General features: G+C 39.4%; 1 pseudogene; it reads right to left on the bottom strand.

The window, feature by feature from the left end:
- Positions 1-429: 429 nt before the first annotated feature.
- On the bottom strand, positions 430-16704 carry LOC115961535 (annotated as a pseudogene).
- Positions 16705-17536: the final 832 nt, after the last annotated feature.

Here is a 17536-nt window from a genome sequence, read left to right as displayed (position 1 = left end):
AACTTCAACGTTTTTTAAATATAATGAATGCATTGAATATTTAATAGAAGGCAGGAAATAAATGAAATTAAAAAATAAGAACGTGCTACTAGAGAATTGATGTTCAATTCCAACAGCTAATGTCAAATCATTTGGAAAAAATTGGTAGCTTTCTCGTGCATCGCACGAGTTAGCGACTAGTTTATTGTATTAGCTAGGCCTGAGTTTGGTTGGGCAAGACATAAATAAATAAATAAATATATATATATATATATATATATATTAAAAGTCCTGAAAAGAGGTTATATGGAAAATTAGAAATAGAAAATATTCAGCAAATTTTATTTAAAAGTCATTATGCTGAAACACGAAATACAAGTGGACAAAGTGCACTATTTGTGTTCAACAACTGCCAATAACTACTTATTCCATATCTCACTGGCCTTTCACTCATTCAATTGCAGCAATTGTGGGCTTCGGGGGATTATCAAGAAGTTGATCAATTGTTGTGTATTCAAGATCTGGATAAAGCCTTGAAGCCTCAATGTCGTCCTCCCCCAGCTCAAAATTCATCAACTCACCCTTTACAAATATGCCGTGAAGGATAGACACTAGAATGTTATTTGGAGCTGGTCTGGCTGCACAAAATAATAGTTCTTAGTTAAATAAATAAATTATTATATATTTAGAAGTAAAACTGACATATGATACATATGGAGAGCATAGAGCTTGATTAATTCAACAATATTGCAAATACATCTATTTTCACACTTTTGCTGATTAATTTGGTCCATTGAAAGTGGTGGAGAAAAAATGATAGGTCAATATAAAAAGTGGTATGTAGATAGTGTTGACCACTCATGATCGACTACTTTAGCATGTTGTGAAATTGAATGTTGTTAGGTTCTAAAGACTTAGGATTTTATGTATTTAGAACTCTAATATGTATTGTTGGCAAACCATGATCAAAACAATATGTTTAGTCGTGTTTAGACTTGCTCAAAGTTGGTTCATTTATGTAAAGTTGGAATAAGCTGATGCATAATTCATTTAAGCCTCTCGACCTGGTTCGATCGATCGAAGTTTAGGCTCGATCAATCGAAAATCGGGTCAGATGCGTTTTCTGCAGAATTCTAACTCAGTCCTAGTCTTGTATTAAAACGTTTAGGGTTTTCTAATTTGCCCTAGGTATAAAAGGGAAATCCTAGCTACGTTTTAGTGTTGCTCATATTGCTGTTTGTGTAAATCTCTTGTGAGATCTGTGAGGAGCTTTCCTTTACATAAGCTTAGGATTATCAAGAATGAGATTTCTTCAAGAGCTTGATGATTATTCAGTTGTTGCCATAAGAACTTAAAGAAACACAAGCAGGTGTGCTTGTACTTGCTGGAAAATCCAAGAAAGAAGGAGTCTGTGGTTTCGGAACTTGCACGTGGTCGTGTCAGTAAGTTTCTACTGGTGAATAGCAATAGGATGTTAGTGGTCTAAGTCCTGTTGAACAACTTTGATTCTTTCATAGTGGATTCAGGTTTACCTTGAGGATAGTTAGGTTAAATTATCCCCAGGTTTTTACCGGTTTGGTTTCCTGAATGATCATATCTTTGTGTTATTTATCTTTCTGTTGCTTTGCATGAGATGATTTTTTTTATTGTGATAACCTAGATTTGTTAATTTGGACTAAGTAACAACTTGGCTAATTACCTAGGTTAATCCAATTGTGTTTTTAAGGGATCTAAAAACTATCAAATGTGTCTTGAGATTTATTGTAATTGATAATTTAGTAAAAATATATGTTTGCCTTGCATAGTAAATTTGTTTGCAATTCTTATATACTCTTAGAAAGCTGAACCAATTCTTCTTCAGGGACATAAACCCTATTGAAACTCCGATTAGTCTTCTTCTCCCAAAGTGATATCAATTCGAGATGTGACACGATGTTTTTAAAGGGCCGATTAATGACAATATGGTTGCATGTTCTAGGGTCATTGGCCACTTTGATAGTGTAGAGTGCGACATCTTCTTCATAATTTAGCACCGCTAAACATACATGAGAAATTTCACAAAAAAAAAAGGTGATTACTGCATATAAATTAAAGAACAACAAATGCTTATTGAATTTTAAAAATGATTGAGAAAAAGAAATTTAATTATAGGCATACCCTTTGCTTTACCACTTCCATATACTACAATATCATCTTGTTTCTCGTGTGGACGAAGCAAGATATTGACAAAATATGCAACAAAGCAATTTGCAGAAACAAATGTGTAAGGGATCCCAATTTCTTCTATGACCCTCCTGATCTTTTTCTTTTTATCTAGAAAATCTTGAAAAGGGAGAAGAGGGGTTACCCTGTCCTCTTCGCATCCAAAATCCGATGGAAGGAACCTCTAGTAGGCCATTCAAAAAAAGGTTCAAAGTTAGAGATTTTTTTTTTTTTTTTTAAATAATAATACTTTGGACTTAACCATTGAACCAGAATAAATTTGTATCACTGTTAATTATATGCAAAAGGACAGTGTGAGTAGAAAAGCTGTATATTGATGTAGAATTGACAACACATGCCTTCCTGGAGTAGTAGGAGTGCTGGAAGTCACAACACAATATCAAAAGGAAGTGCCAGTAGAGGCCATTGGGTTGATAGTAGTTTATGATTCTGCATTCAACGAATCGAGATGGCTCATTTAGGAAAGGAGGTTGGTGGACTTCAAAGGGATAGCATCGGCCCACTTAGGGAATCATCCAACTTTAAAGCTAATCCAGATCTTGTAACCAGTCTAGAAGTGCGACCTTCTGATCTATTGCAAGGAGGAAACTCTCGACATTCTCAGGTACATGATGGTTTGGAAACCAAAGTGGACAATGGGTAAGGACCTCTTGCGGAGGGTGGGCTGGAGCATGGTGGAGGCATCAATGTTGAACCCTAGACCGGTTGAGGTGACTTTGGGACAGTTTGTCAAGATGAATATACTTATGTGGAATTGCAGAGGGGCTTTGAACCCCGATTTCAAAAGGATGATTTTTGAGATCGCGATTAACCAATGACCTTCAATCATAGTCATCACTGAAACAACAGTTGGAGGTGACAAAGCGGGGAGAATAATTGAGGGGCTTCCCTTTGATGGGTTTATTACTTTGGATACCATAGGTTTTACGAGTGGACTATGGCTTCTGTGGAAAAAGGAAGATGCTGATGTGAATCTGCTTGCATTCACAGAAAAAGAAATACATGCCACCATCAAGGTATGTTACTCGAATCAATCTTGGTTTATTTCAGCTATTTATGCCAGTCCTAGATTAGTTGAAAGACACATTATGTGGTCTAATTTATATGAAGTTGCCAATTTACATGACCTTCCTTGGCTTTTATTGGGAGACTTTAATGAAATCCTGTGTAGGGAGGACAAGTATGGGGGCAGGCAAGTGAATATCAACAGAGCCTTAGAATTTAAGGACCACATCGATAATTGTAATATGATTGACCTAGGCTTTACTGGTCTGAAGTATACTTAGATTAACAAATGACAGATATCGAACCTTATCTTAGAATGGATTGACAGGTGCTTCGCCAATCTTGGATGACGCATTTTGTACCCTAAAGCAACTATCACCCATCTACCTTGCACTTTTTCTTATCACCACCCAATTTTAGTGGAGCTGAACAAGCCTTCCCCTAATGCCTCGAACAGCCCATTCCGATTTCAAACCATGTGGCTCCGCCACCCGGAATTCCCTAGAGTGGTCCAGGATGCTTGGGTTGAGAATTTTGTTCTCCGTGAGGCAACAAAAAATTTTACAGAGAGGGTAAGGAAATGGAATACAGTTGTCTTTAGCAATGTTTTTGCTAAAAAGAGAAGGATGCTTGCCAGAATTAATGGAGTGCAGAAAAGCCTTGCCAATAATCCCAGTTAGTCCCTTCTCCGTCTAGAAAAGCAATTGATTGAAGAATATGCATCAATCTTACTTCAGGAGGAAGAGTTTTGGGCCCTAAAATCCAAGTTGAATGCTGCCACATTTGGAGATCAAAATACTATCTTTTTTCATGTTTCCACAGTTATCTGTAGGCATAGAAATAAAATTAGAGGCATCAGAGATAGGGTTGGGGAATGGATATTTGAGGAAGAAAAAAATCAAGGACCACATTCAGAAGGTTTTCTCTAACCTGTACTCCACGGGTATGGATCTGTCTATACTTAGGTCTAATGTCTCGAATTTCTCTTGTCAAGTTCTCTCGGAAGAGGATCAAGATTGCTTAGGAAGGGAGGTCTTGGAAGAGGATATCAAGGAAGGATTATGGGCCTTAAAGGCCTTCAAGGCTCCAAGCCCGAATGGACTTCATGCAAGCTTTTTCCAACACTTCTGGCATGACGTCAAGCACTCTATTTGTGCAAAAATCAAGAGCATATTCACACACAGCTTAGTACTAGCTTACTTGAATGAAACCCTCATCACCCTTATTCCTAAATGTCATAATCTGGAGCTTATTTCTCAATATAGACCTATTAGTTTGTGCAACTCTATCTACAAAGTGGTCTCCAAGATCATAGTTGGCCACATTAGACCACTTCTAAGTAATCTTATATTGCCTATGCAAGCTGCTTTCATCCCCGGAAGAAGAGGATTAGATAATGTCCTAATTGCCCAAGAATTAATCTATGCTCTAGATAGGAAAAAGGGGAAGGAAGGGTTCATAGCCATCAAGGTTAACTTGGAAAAGGCCTATGACCGATTAGAATGGTGTTTCATTTACAAGGTTCTTCAACCTTTCCATTTTCCCCCCAATCTCACCAAGCTTATTATGAGTTGTATCACATCAACAAGCATCTCTATCCTTGTTAATGGAAGCAAGTTGGAAACCTTCCACCCATAGTGTGGCATTAAACAAGGAGACTCCCTGTCTCCTTATATTTTCATCATGTGTATGGAATATTTAACCCATCTCATTGAAGGAAAATGCGTGGAAGGTAGCTAGTCCCCCTTAAAGGCATCTTGGGAGAATGTTGGTTTCTCTCACCTCATGTTTGCGGACGATCTAATATTGTTTGCAAAGGTCAATGATAAAAATTGTGAAGCCATTTTGGAAGTCCTACAAACCTTTTGCTTGGATTCTGGGCAGAAAGTGAGCGTGGAAAAGTCTAGGATCTACTTCTCTCCCAATATAGACCAGAGGATGAAAGAAAATGTTTGTGAGAGACTTGGTATCCATGCCACCTCAAATTTGGAAAGTACCTTGGGTTCCCAATCCAACATAAAGGATCGGACAAAAACATATTCAAGTTTGTTGTTGAAAGAGTTATGTCCAAATTAGCTGGCTAGAAAGCTAACTTTCTGTCCTTTGCTGGCAAAACAGTCTTAGGAAAATCTGTCATGTCTGCTATTCCAACATACATGATGCAAGGAGCAGCCCTTCCCTTGCATTTGTGTGAGAAATTGGACAAGGTTAACTGAAACTTTCTTTGGGGTACGACAAATGAGAAAAGAAAGATCCATCTTGTTGGTTGGAGCAAGCTACTTAAATCCAAGGAAGAAGGGGGTCTGGGAATTCAGGCATCAAGGGGGAAAAACATTGCTTTGCTCGCAAAATTAAATTGGAGAATCTTCCAAGAGAAGGAAGCGTTATGGGCCAAAGTGATACTTAACAAATACTGTTCAACTTCAAGGAGAAGAGCACATGATGCTGACAGTTTGCCCTCTTCCCTAAATTGGCAAACTATTAAACTTGGGTTCTCTACTTTTGCTAAAGGCATTGGGATGAGAATAGGTAATGGTGAAAAAACCAGTGTCTGGTATGTCAGGTGGGTGAAAGGAAAAACCTTAAAGGAACTTATTGAAGGTCCTCTGCCCCTTACAAAAAGTAGTTTAAAGGTGGCTGACTTGATCCAAAATAAAGCTTGGAACTGGAATTTAATTTCCTTTGATCTCCCACAAGCCATCAAGGATAGTATTAAAGCAACTCCTATTCAAATTTTTAACTAGAGGGAAGATTCAATTATTTGGTCTGAGTCTAAGGATGGTGAGTTCTCCACAAACTTTGCTTATCGCTTAGTAAACCCGGAACAACCTTCAGATAACTCCTTTCAAGGATCCTGGATTTGGAAAATTGATATGCTCCCAAAAATTGTGCACTTCATGTGGCTTTGCCACCACAATAGCATTTCGGTAAGAGGAGTTTTGGCTTAGAGGGGTATCAATTACTGCACAAAATGCCCCGTATGTAATGATCAAGAGGAGACAATAACTCACACTATAAGGGACTGCAACTTTGCTCACATGTTCTGGGACAAGATCCGTGTGCCCCCAATTTTCAGATATACCTTCAATGCAAGTCTGGTTGACTGGTTCAAAGCAAACTATCAAAGTGGCATTATCCATCATTCTGCTATAATGTGGAGTTCATTGTTTCCCTTCGAGATCTGGTTCCTTTGGAAGCACAGGAACAAGGTTTGTTTTGACAATACCCCTCTCAATCTTGTTCTCCATAAGTCGTGCTTCAATCAAGCCTTGGATTACTTTTACGAAGTGGGGAAAATCAGAAGCCAAAATCCGAGGGTGACAATTCCAGAAGGTGGCTAAAACCTCCTATGAATTGGCTAAAGCTCAATACAAATGGGGCGTCGCTTGGGAATCCAGGAAAAGCTGGTGGGGGTGGCGTTATCAGAGATAGTGCAAGCAGATGGGTGAAGGGATTTTCACGTTCTATAAGGCTTGCAACGAGTGTGATGGTCGAGTGTTGGGCTCTTAGAGATGGGCTAAGCCTGGCAACCCAGCTAGGTATTCAAAATATTATAGTTGAACTCGATGCCAAAACTATTGTTGATTTATTGCAATCTAACCAAGAGACTAACAACTCCTTCTCTCCTCTGACATGTTTTAGAGAAGCAAACTTTTGTGTTGATGCCTTGGCTAGAAGGGGTGTGTCACAACTTGAAGATTTTGTTGTATTTGATAATCCTTCTTTGGATGATGTTAACACTTTTGTAAACTCGGATATGTATGGTTTGTACTATGGCAGACTCACAACTGCTAATTCTGCTACTTTGGCCATTCTAGCTAGTTAATCTTTAATGAAGTTTTCCTTTTAACCCCCAAAAAAAAAAAAGGTGTGGTTGGAACAAACTCTTGCTTCCTAGAAAGTGCTTTGGCAAAAGAAAAATGTTATAGTTTCCTTAGAAGAAAATTTTATTTTGGGTTCATTGTCAATTTGCTTTTTACGCTTTAATAATAGTCAATTTATTTCATGTTATCAACAAGACCAGGCAATCAATGTGCTCTCATGCTCTCGTGCATGTAGTAGCAATTGAGTCTTGCAGGCCTCCTTGCAAGAATGTTGTGGCCTCCCAGTGGTGAGGCCGTGTTAGTCTTTGTAAACATGACAACGGAATTAGAAGAGCTATGGAAAAAACTCTCTTTTACGGAAGAGAAGGACGAGAGCATAAATCTGGGGAGTAATAGCATAGAAGCAGCTAAGGAAATAGGGAAAATTTGTCTTGTCATGAAAGTCCTCACACATAGAAGTATTGCCTTAGACTCACTCAGGAAAAACTTGAGAATGCTCTGGAGACCAAACAAGGGGGTTAAAATCTCCGAGATTGAGGAGGAACTATACTTAGTTGAGTTTGGCGACGAACGCGACAAAAAGAAAATATTGGAGATGTGCCCGTGGAGCTATGAAAAGCAACTGATTTTGCTTAAGGAATTTGAAGGTGAGCTAGTGCCAAAGGATATCTCCATATGGCAAGCCCCATTTTGGATATAGATCTTCAATCTCCCTCTTAAGAGTAGAACCAGCGAAATGGGTCGGGCAATAGGGTCCAAATTGGTAGAGGTGATGGCAGTTGATGGGTCAAAATCAGGGGTCCATTGGGGGAAGTACCTTCGAGTAAGGGTGAAGATTGACGTTACGAAGAAACTAGTCCGAGGTAAGAAAGTCATGATTGAAGGTGGAGAGCAGTGATGGATTAGTTTCAAATATGAATAACTTCCGAATTTTTGTTACAGATGTGGCCTTCTTAGCCATGACCTGCGGGATTGCGGTGTAACCTCAGATAAAGACAACCAGGTGGAGCAAACAACCCTTCAGTATGATGCCTGGATGAGAGGGGAGGTTCCGAGGAGATTGGGGAGTGAAGGAACCAAAAGCGGACTAAACGACGAGGTTAACAGCAAAGGTAAACTAGCTAGCAGCGAAGGGAGGATCCCGGCGAAGGAAAATTACACGCCACCTGCAAGTGAGGGTTTGGGTGCAGATGAGGGGTCAACACTGCAGAACATTGGGGAAAGGTATACAAAGAATGAGACAAATGGAGTAGACGTCAATTACCAGACACCAAGAAACCATCATGAAAGAAGGATGGACAAGAGCATTGAAACAAACACTGGAAGCATCTTTCCTCTTCAAGTTAAGGAAACTTTGAACGAGCCCATTACTCAAAAAAACATGAGAGAGGAAATGCTGTGGGAGATAATGACTCAACAAAAAAGTGAGGATCAGTTGTATTTCGAATGGCGCCAAGTTTGTAAGGCCCAGTTAGGGAAGGAAGCCCAATAAGGGAGGAGGCAGCCACGGGCCCAATGGCCATGTGCTATGATGAAAAATTAGGCTAGGTCGCTGAGACTCTGGGCCCAAAAAGCGGCCACTGGAAGCGCCTTACAAAGAAAGCCCAAAACAAAGATGAGAATGGGGAGCTGGACCACATGGGCAAAAAGAGATCCAGCCCTCTACCTAGTCAGGAACTTGAACCTAGCACATTAGAACAGAAAAGAAGGAAAAAAAAAGAAGCAAGCCAATGTTACTTTGAAGAATGAAAACCAAATGGATGGCGGTGAGGCGGCAACTATGGAGCAGTGCCGCCGAGCCCGATGAGTGTCCTGGCATGGAACTACCGGGGTCTTGGATCACCCCCGGCGGTTCGAATTCTTATTAACAAGGTGAAATCAAAAAATCCGATCCTGGTTTTCCTTGTGGAGACCAAAGCAAGATTAAGCAGAATGAAGGGCTTTGAACGAAAGTTAGATCTTACCCAGGGGATTGTTGTACCAAGTGATGGCAAGAGTGGCAGTCTGGCGATGATTTGGAAGGAAGGGTTGGATATAAGGTTTAAAAGCTGCTCCAATTCTCATATTGATATGGTGGTGTTTGATGAAAAGGGTTCAAATCCATGGAGGGCAATGGGGTTTTATGGACACCCAGATGCTAGGAAGAGAGGCATATCTCGGCAGTTACTTGAGTCACTAAGGAATCAATGCGATTTCCCTTGGGTAGTATTCGGCTATTTTAATGAAATCACCCACCCCGACGAGAAGCTTGATTGGGCAAATCGAGACGCCGATCAGATGAGAAGATTTAGAGATTGTCTGAGTGCCTGCAGATTACACGATTTGGGTTTTGTGGGGAGTAGTTTCACTTGGTGCAACAGCTGTTTTGGTGGTCAACGGACCCTCATATGCCTTGATAGAGTGGTGGTTAACAAGGGCTAGGCAGCGAGATTTATGAAGGCGCAAGTTCATCACATATCAATGTCAGCATCTGATCACTATTTGTTGGCTTTATTTCTGAGGAAAAAAAATCCCCCAAAATCAACGAGAAAAGAAAAAAGGTTTTTCTTTAAGGCTAGGTGGGCTGGAGATGATAGGTGTAAAGAGGTGATCTAAGGGGCTTGGGATTCGTTGAGACCTGATGACGAAATTCAAGAGAAAATTAAAAGATGTCAAGGGCAACTCTGACGGTGGAATCACAGGGTCTTTGGGAATGTTAACAAAATGGTGAAGTTGAAACAGGATCAGCTCAAGCACCTCGAGGAGTTGAATTTACTGCATGAAACAGCGGCAGAAATCCACGGACTAAAAAAGGAAATTAATGAGAGTCTAATTAGGGAGGAGATATTGTGGAATCAAAGATCCAGGGCTCTATGGATCAAATGCGGATATCGTAATACGAAATTCTTCCATGCGACGGCAAACCATAGGAGAAGGATTAATCGGATTGAAGGTCTCAGAGGGGTAAATGATGTGTGGTATGATAAGTTAGAGGATATTGAGAAGGAAGTCCTTGATTACTTTATGAACATTTTCAGCACAGTGAATCCGTCTTCCTTTGAGGCTAGTCTGGAGTCTATAAACCTGCAAATCATGATAGACATGAATAAGTCTCTACTCAAGGAGTTCAATGAGGTGGAAGTCAAGAAGGCCTTATAACAGATGCACCCTACCAAAGCCCCCAACCCCGACAGTATGTCTCCTATATTTTATAAAAAATATTAGGTTGTGGTACGAGATAGTTTCATTAAGTGTGTTCTCCAGTCTCTTAACTCTGATTGTTTGCCTAGTGGCTTAAATGAAACTTACATTTGCCTAATACCTAAGGTCAGATGTCCCTAAAAAATAACGGAATTTAAACCTATTAGCTTATGTAATGTAATCTATAAAATTGTAGCAAAAATTCTTGCAAACAAGTTGAAGAAGATTCTACCAGATGTCATTAGCAAATCATAGAGTGCTTTCGTCCCAGGAAGGCAAATAACTGATAATGTTATAGCGGCTTTTGAGACAATGCACAGTATCGACCAACGAAGAAAAGGAAAATAGGGCTTAATGGCAATAAAACTCGACATGAGTAAGGCATATGATAGAGTGGAGTGGGGGTCCTTGGAGGCGGTGATGAGAAGAATGGGGTTTCAAGAGAGATGTTTTGAGCTAATCTTGATGTGTGTTACGACGGTGTCCTATTCTGTTCTAATCAATGGGGAACCGAAAGGAAGAATAAGACCATCAAGGGGTTCGTGTCAAGGAGATCCTATATCCCCCTATCTCTTCCTTCTTTGTTCGGAAGGTCTTTCAGCTATGCTGAAGAGAAAGGAAAGAGAGGGCAATATTAAAGGGGTGTCGGTGTGCCGTGGTGCTCCCCAACTATCCCACCTATTATTCGCAGATGATAGCATTATTTTCTGCCGAGCAAGTATTAATGTGGGCCTTCAGGTGATGAAGGTGTTATCAGATTATGAGCATGAATCAGGGTAGAAGCTGAACATGGAAAAGACTTCATTGTTCTTTAGTAGGAATACTAATAATGACATGAAGGAAGCAATTAAGAAGCTGTTTGGGGCCCAAATCATTCAACAACATGAAAAATATTTAGGTTTGCCTCCGTTGGTGGGGCGAGGGAAGAAGGCTTTTAATCAGATAAAAAACCAAGTCAGAAGGAAAATAGCAAATTGGAAAGGCAAGTTGCTGTCCAATGCTGGTCGTGAAATTATGATCAAGGCGATTGCCCAAGCCACGCCTACGTATACAATGGGCTGTTTCAAGCTTCCGGACTCCCTATGCAAAGAATTGAACTTGATGGTAAGCAAATTCTAATGGGGGCAGAAGGATAAGGAGAGTAAAATGGCATGGGTTTCTTGGGAAAAGATGTGCAAACCTAAGTCCGAGGGCGGCATGGGATTCAAGAATATTAAAGCCTTCAATCTTGCGCTTCTAGCCAAACAAGGGTGGTGGATTCATCAAAACCCAAGCTCCATTACTCACAAAATCCTTAAAGCAAAATATTTTGCTAGGAGTACATTTATGGAAGCAAATTTGGGTTAAAGACCATCATATGTATGGAGAAGCCTATTGGCTGCTAGGGAGACTATTAAGAGGGGGTCACGGTGGATTATCGAGAATGGGAAGAGGGTTAATATATGGAGGGATAGATGGATTCCAACCCCTAATACTTTCAAAGTAGTCAGCCCAAGAGGCCATATGCAGGGCTTGGATAGGGTTGAGCAGCTAATAGAAAAGGAGCTAGGAATTTGGGATGTTAAACTAGTCAAAAGCACTTTCCTACCTCTTCACTCAGAAGCTATTTTGAGTATTCCCATCAACCCAACATTCTCTAACAATTCACTGGTGTGGGCTTGGACTAAGAATGGCTCTTTCACAGTCAGAAGTTCCTACGGAATGGCTTCTAATCTCCTAAAGGAAGGAGGAAAGATAGAAGAAATGGGGAGCACATCAGACAGTACAAAAATGAAGGAATTCTAAAAATTCCTATGGCAACTGGATTGTCCAAACAAGGTGAAGCATTTCCTTTGGAAAGTGTGCAAAAATATCCTTCCAACAAATCATCGGCTTGCATCGAGGAAAATTATAGTGGAGGATAGTTGTGGATTTTATGGCTTGTGTGAAACCTCGGGTCATATACTTTGGGGCTGCAAGTTTGTCTCAGAAGTATGGAAGGAAATGGGTTTGATTACCAAGCAGCTGCCACACTGCCCTGTAGAGTTCATTGATGTGTTGTGGAGTTTGAAGAAGTCTAAGTATGTCCAAGACTGGGAGAGTTTTGCGATCACAACATGGAAAATTTGGAACAATAGGAATGCCCTTAAGCATGAGGGGAAATGTAGACAGCCCAAGCTAATTGCAGGGGAAGCACGAGCTTATACTGAGGAGTGTTGTAAGCCTTTTACTCCTTCAGTCCGATGTCCTGGCCCATCCAAAGTCCAATGGAGACCACTGAGAGACGGGTGGTATAAAGTCAATGTAGATGGCGCAATCTTTTCAAACTTTGGCAGTTGTGGAGTTGGGGTTGTGATTAGAAACATGAAGGGTCAACTCATGGGAGCATTGAGTAAAAGAATCTATCTTCCGTTGGAGGCTCTAGAGGTTGAGGCTATGGCATTTGAGGAAGGTATTCTACGGGCCAAAGACCTAAGTCTATTGAAGATTATCATTGAAGGAGATGCTCAGGAGGTGGTGAAGGCCTTTACTGATGCTGGTCCCCTGCCAAGCTCAATTAGCAAGGTGATTGAAGGGGTAAATTCTCGGCTGCAACACTTTCAATCCTGGGAAGTTTCTCATGTTGGTAGAGATGGCAACATGGCAGCCCATATCTTAGCCAAGTATGCCAAATGTGTGGATGAATGCTTTATTTGGGTGGAGGATACCCCCCCTATCGTTTCAAACCAAGTTCTCAAAGATGTAATCAATTTGGACTGTTTGTCCTAATTAAAGAAATCGCAGTTGGTGTTTTATCCACAAAAAAAAAAAAAAAATAGTTCATGTTATTTTTAACTTGTAGTCTATTTGGTCTCTATCGTCAACTCATTAATAAAAATTGACTATAAGTTGAAAATAACGTGTTGGCCTACCCCTTACCAAAACTTCCAACAGAGAATGGGTACCTTTATATTACCAACATCTTTGATACCATCTATGATTTTGAGTTGGTCAAGAACTTGAGGATATGCCAATGTGGAGAACTATGTCTACTTCCCAAAGAACTGATACAATCTTCTCATGCTCATTGAGCTCTCCTGCATGTCTCAACAACAGTTTTCCGTGTTAAAACTGTTGTTCCAAAAACAAAATACATGTTTGGTAAAGTTGTTTTTTTTTTATTAGTGTTTGAGATATGTTATTTAAACATTGATTTTAGAAAGCTCCTTAGTTTTCAAGTTGCAGACAATTGCTCAACGGCACAACTGTAAATATTTTCAAAAAGTGGAGCCCACTTTAATTAGACAACACCCAATACCCAACAACTTTTCTTTCTCTCTCTTGCACATATCTTTTTTCTTTCTACCTCTTCTTCTTTCTTTCTTTCTTTTTTTCTTTTTCATTTCCTCTTTCTCCTGCACGATGCCACTCTTTCTTCTTCTTCTTTATTTATTTTTTTTTTTCTCTTTCTCTCTTGCACACTGTTTTCTTCTTCTTCTTTTTGTTTTTTTTGTAAATATCCTAGTCGATGGGTTTCTCTTGTTTTTCTTTTTTCTGGGTTGGATGACTAGTGATTCAGTTGGATAGAATAGTAATTTGGCTTTTCTTTTGTCTGGTCTTTCTGGGTTCATTTTTTTTCTGGTTTTTTTTTTTTTTTTGGGTTTTTCTGGGTACCGTGTGTTTGGGTACAAATTTGATGTAAAAATAATTATTGTTGTGTGGGTTGGTTATTGGGTACAACTTTGATGTGGCTACAGTTGTTTTGTGGGTTATGAAATTTGATGTTGGTTGCTGGGTTTGAGTTTGGACCATTGAAGTTTGATGATATGGGCAAAAAATATTATTGTTCAAGTTTGATGGTATGAGCACAGGAGATTAAATTTGATGGTATGAAAACAGATGATTTGGAAGAAGAGGAAGTAGTGAGCAAAGTGGATTTAGGAAGAAGAGAGTCTAACGGTAATAATGTAGAATTGAGTAATAATTAAAATAATAGTAAATGTACAGTAATTGTCAGATAAGTACAACTTTTTGTTTAAAAAAATACGAAACACACAATTATGATTTTTCACGTTTAAAAATATGTTGTTTAAAACATAGTATCAAACACATTTTTTGCATTGTGATTACTTTAAACACATATTAAATCACAATACTTTTTAAATCACAGTTTTCACATATTTTAAATAACAATACTAAACAAGATACCAAACAGGCCTGATTGTTTGAGCAATAATAACTTGGACAACTAGATAGCTATATTATTGTGTACTGTATATTAATCATATCCTTTGCCCTCTAGTGAGACGACAAATTAAAATCATATAAAGCTTCTGAAACTCGGAAACCACATGCTTTTGTCATCTGAGATTTGTGATGAGTTATGCTAGTACTACATAAAGTGGCACAATTTGTGCCACAACTCACTCACATGGCGAGTTATGAGTGATAAAAGGTGTCTCTACATGGACTCCTTGTCACCCCTCTACCACTCATAACTCACCACGTGAGTGAGTTGTGGCATAAATTATGCCATTTTATGTGCACCAGCATAACTCATTTGTGATATCACCAAGCCAAAATGCCCTTTCAGGTGGGGTTTGGATACACATTTTGAGTTTTACGTTTGCGTTTTACTCCCTTTTTTTTTTTTTCCATTTCAAGCCGCGTTTTAGTGGGACTTGAGCAGTTACGGCTACTGTTCATGAATAGTAGCTGCAACTTTTGACTATTCTCCCGTGAACAGTGCTTCCGACACTGTTCACGAATCCCACAAACTTCACTTTTTAGTCACTTTTTCATTAAAAATGGGTCTCTCAATACTATTCATACATTTAAAAATGATTTTGATACAGTATTTTCAGTTTTTAGTTTCAGCAAAATAAGTTCTATCCAAATGGACCCTCAATGTTTTTTTGGAGAAGCTATGGAGGGAAATTTTCCATACGCCTAGGCATACTCACTGGACCACACTGGCTACATGACCGATACTGTCATTTTTGAAACTAACAAACATGAGTCATTTCATGCAATCATGTGTTTTATTATTACGGGAAAATGTTAATATGAATGCTCTCTTTAAGAGCACTTACATCATTCGGTGCAAAAGATTCCGTCTATTTTACACAAAAAACCTACTTTTTCTATTTTACACTATCATTTTTACAAAACACCCACATCAGTTTATCTATTATACACACTTTTTTATTAAAATAATATTTTCCCTCAATTTTTTTATTATTTCCCACCTAACCCTCCTTTTTCCTCTAAATACACCCCCTTCTTCTTCACACAATCCTTATCTCTATCTCCACCTCTCTATCTTCTCCTTCTTCTTCTTCTTTTTTTATTTTTTATTTTTAGAATCTTTTTCCTTCCTCTTCTCCGTCAACCCATCACAACCACCATCACTACCCGATCGGCGAACCACTCAAGATCAAACCAACCCAAGATCAAAAACCCACCCAACCCGAAACCCACTGATCAAACAATGAGAAATCAGTAAGTTAACTAGCAACGATTTGATCAGGCTTCGTGTAGCAGTGGTTTGATCTTGATCAACGAGTTGATCGACGGCAATGGTTTAATCTTGATCAAATGAGACAAACGGAGAGTGAAGGGAGAGTGATCGGCGGCGATTTGATCAGGCGGCGTGTGGTTTGATGTTGATCAGCGGCAGTGGTGTGATGTTGGTCAGCGACAAGAGATTGGTGGCGATCAGCAACCGTGGAAGCTAGAGGAATGAAATGAGAGAAAGAGAGAGCTAAGAGTGTATTTCGCCGTTCTGATCTGATTGAGAAAGCGAAAGAGGTGAGAGTCAGAGGGGATAGAGAGAAGAAGAGAGGGTGGAAGAGAAAAAAATACTAAAATATTATATGCAAATGCTATAGTAGTCGTGCATATAAAAATATGATATGCAAATGCTACAGTAGTCGTGCATATATGCACTGTTAGAGCATTCACATCAGACCATCTAAAGTCTTCTAAAATAGATCTACAGTGCAAATTTTACACATTTTGGCCAAAAAACATCCCACATCAGCTCATGTAAATCTGTGTAAAATCATCTAAAAATTTCCATGAGCTACAGTAACCGTGCATATATACACGGTTACTGTAGCTCGTCTATACATTATTATAATAATTTATAATTTTGCTCGTTTTTTTCTCTCTCTTCTCCATCTGCACAACCTCATCATCATCATCATCAACTGCTTCTTCCTCTTATACACACACTCCCACAGTCAAAATCAAAAATCAACAACATAAATAAAAAATCAACCACAAAATCAACAAAAAATCACCCAGAAACACCACAAAACCAAACACACCCACACACGGACACACCAACGGAGACAGAGAGAGTGGATCAGAACTTGTGGCAGATCGGCGTGCTTGGATCCGCGTTCTTCTCGCCGTGCTTGGATCGGAGACAGAGAGAGTGTATCGGCGCTTGTGGCGGATCGGTGTTCTTCTCGCCATGCTTGGATCGGAGTTCTTCTCGCCGTGCTTGGATCGGAGTTCTTCTCGCCATGCTTGGATTGGAGACAGAGAGAGCGGATCGGCGCTTGTGGCGGATCGACGTGCTTGGATCGGCGATCTTCTCGCCGTGCTTGGATCGGAGACAGAGAGAGTGGATCGGCGTTCTTCTCGGCGCCGTGCTCCCTGCTCGGATCGGAGACAGAGAGTGGATCGGATGGAGATATAGAAGAGGAAATCAGAAATATGATAGACCGGGTATAGAGAGAGAGAAAGAAATCAGATGGAGAGAGGAGGAAATCAGAAATAGGATAGACCGGGTATAGAGAAAGAAAAAGAAATCAGATGGAGAGAGAAAAGGAAATCAGAAATATGATAGAGAGAGAGAGAAAGCGGGTATAAAAACGGTAATGGTTAGGCGAGGAATAATAAAATAATTAAAAAAATTGATTATTTAAATAAGAGTGGTGATAGAATAGATGAACTGATATGGGTGTTTTGTAAAAATGATAGTGTAAAATAAGAAAAGTAGGTTTTTGATGTAAAATAGACGGAATCTTTTAAACGAGCTGATGTGAATGCTCTTAGTGTAGCAATTATGCATAAATGCACAATTTTGCCCCAACTGATGTGGGTGCTTTTTGAGCCAAAATGTGTAAAAATACTACCTTTTTCTATTTTGCACAAGTTTACACAACCTGATGTAATTGCTCTAAGGCTCTTTAAGGATAATTTATTGTGGGGTCTACCTAATAAAAAAGTACTAAAATAATATAAATTGATGAAAGAATTAAAAATATTACTAAAGTGATAAATGAAACTCACTTTATAAAATTAGTCAAAAACCTAACATAAAGCAAATTATAGGTCAATTTAAAGGATACTTG

The sequence above is a fragment of the Quercus lobata genome, chromosome 2, assembly GCF_001633185.2.
Source record: "Quercus lobata isolate SW786 chromosome 2, ValleyOak3.0 Primary Assembly, whole genome shotgun sequence".
Taxonomy (NCBI): domain Eukaryota; kingdom Viridiplantae; phylum Streptophyta; class Magnoliopsida; order Fagales; family Fagaceae; genus Quercus; species Quercus lobata.
This window is presented reverse-complemented; position numbering and strand designations above follow the sequence as displayed.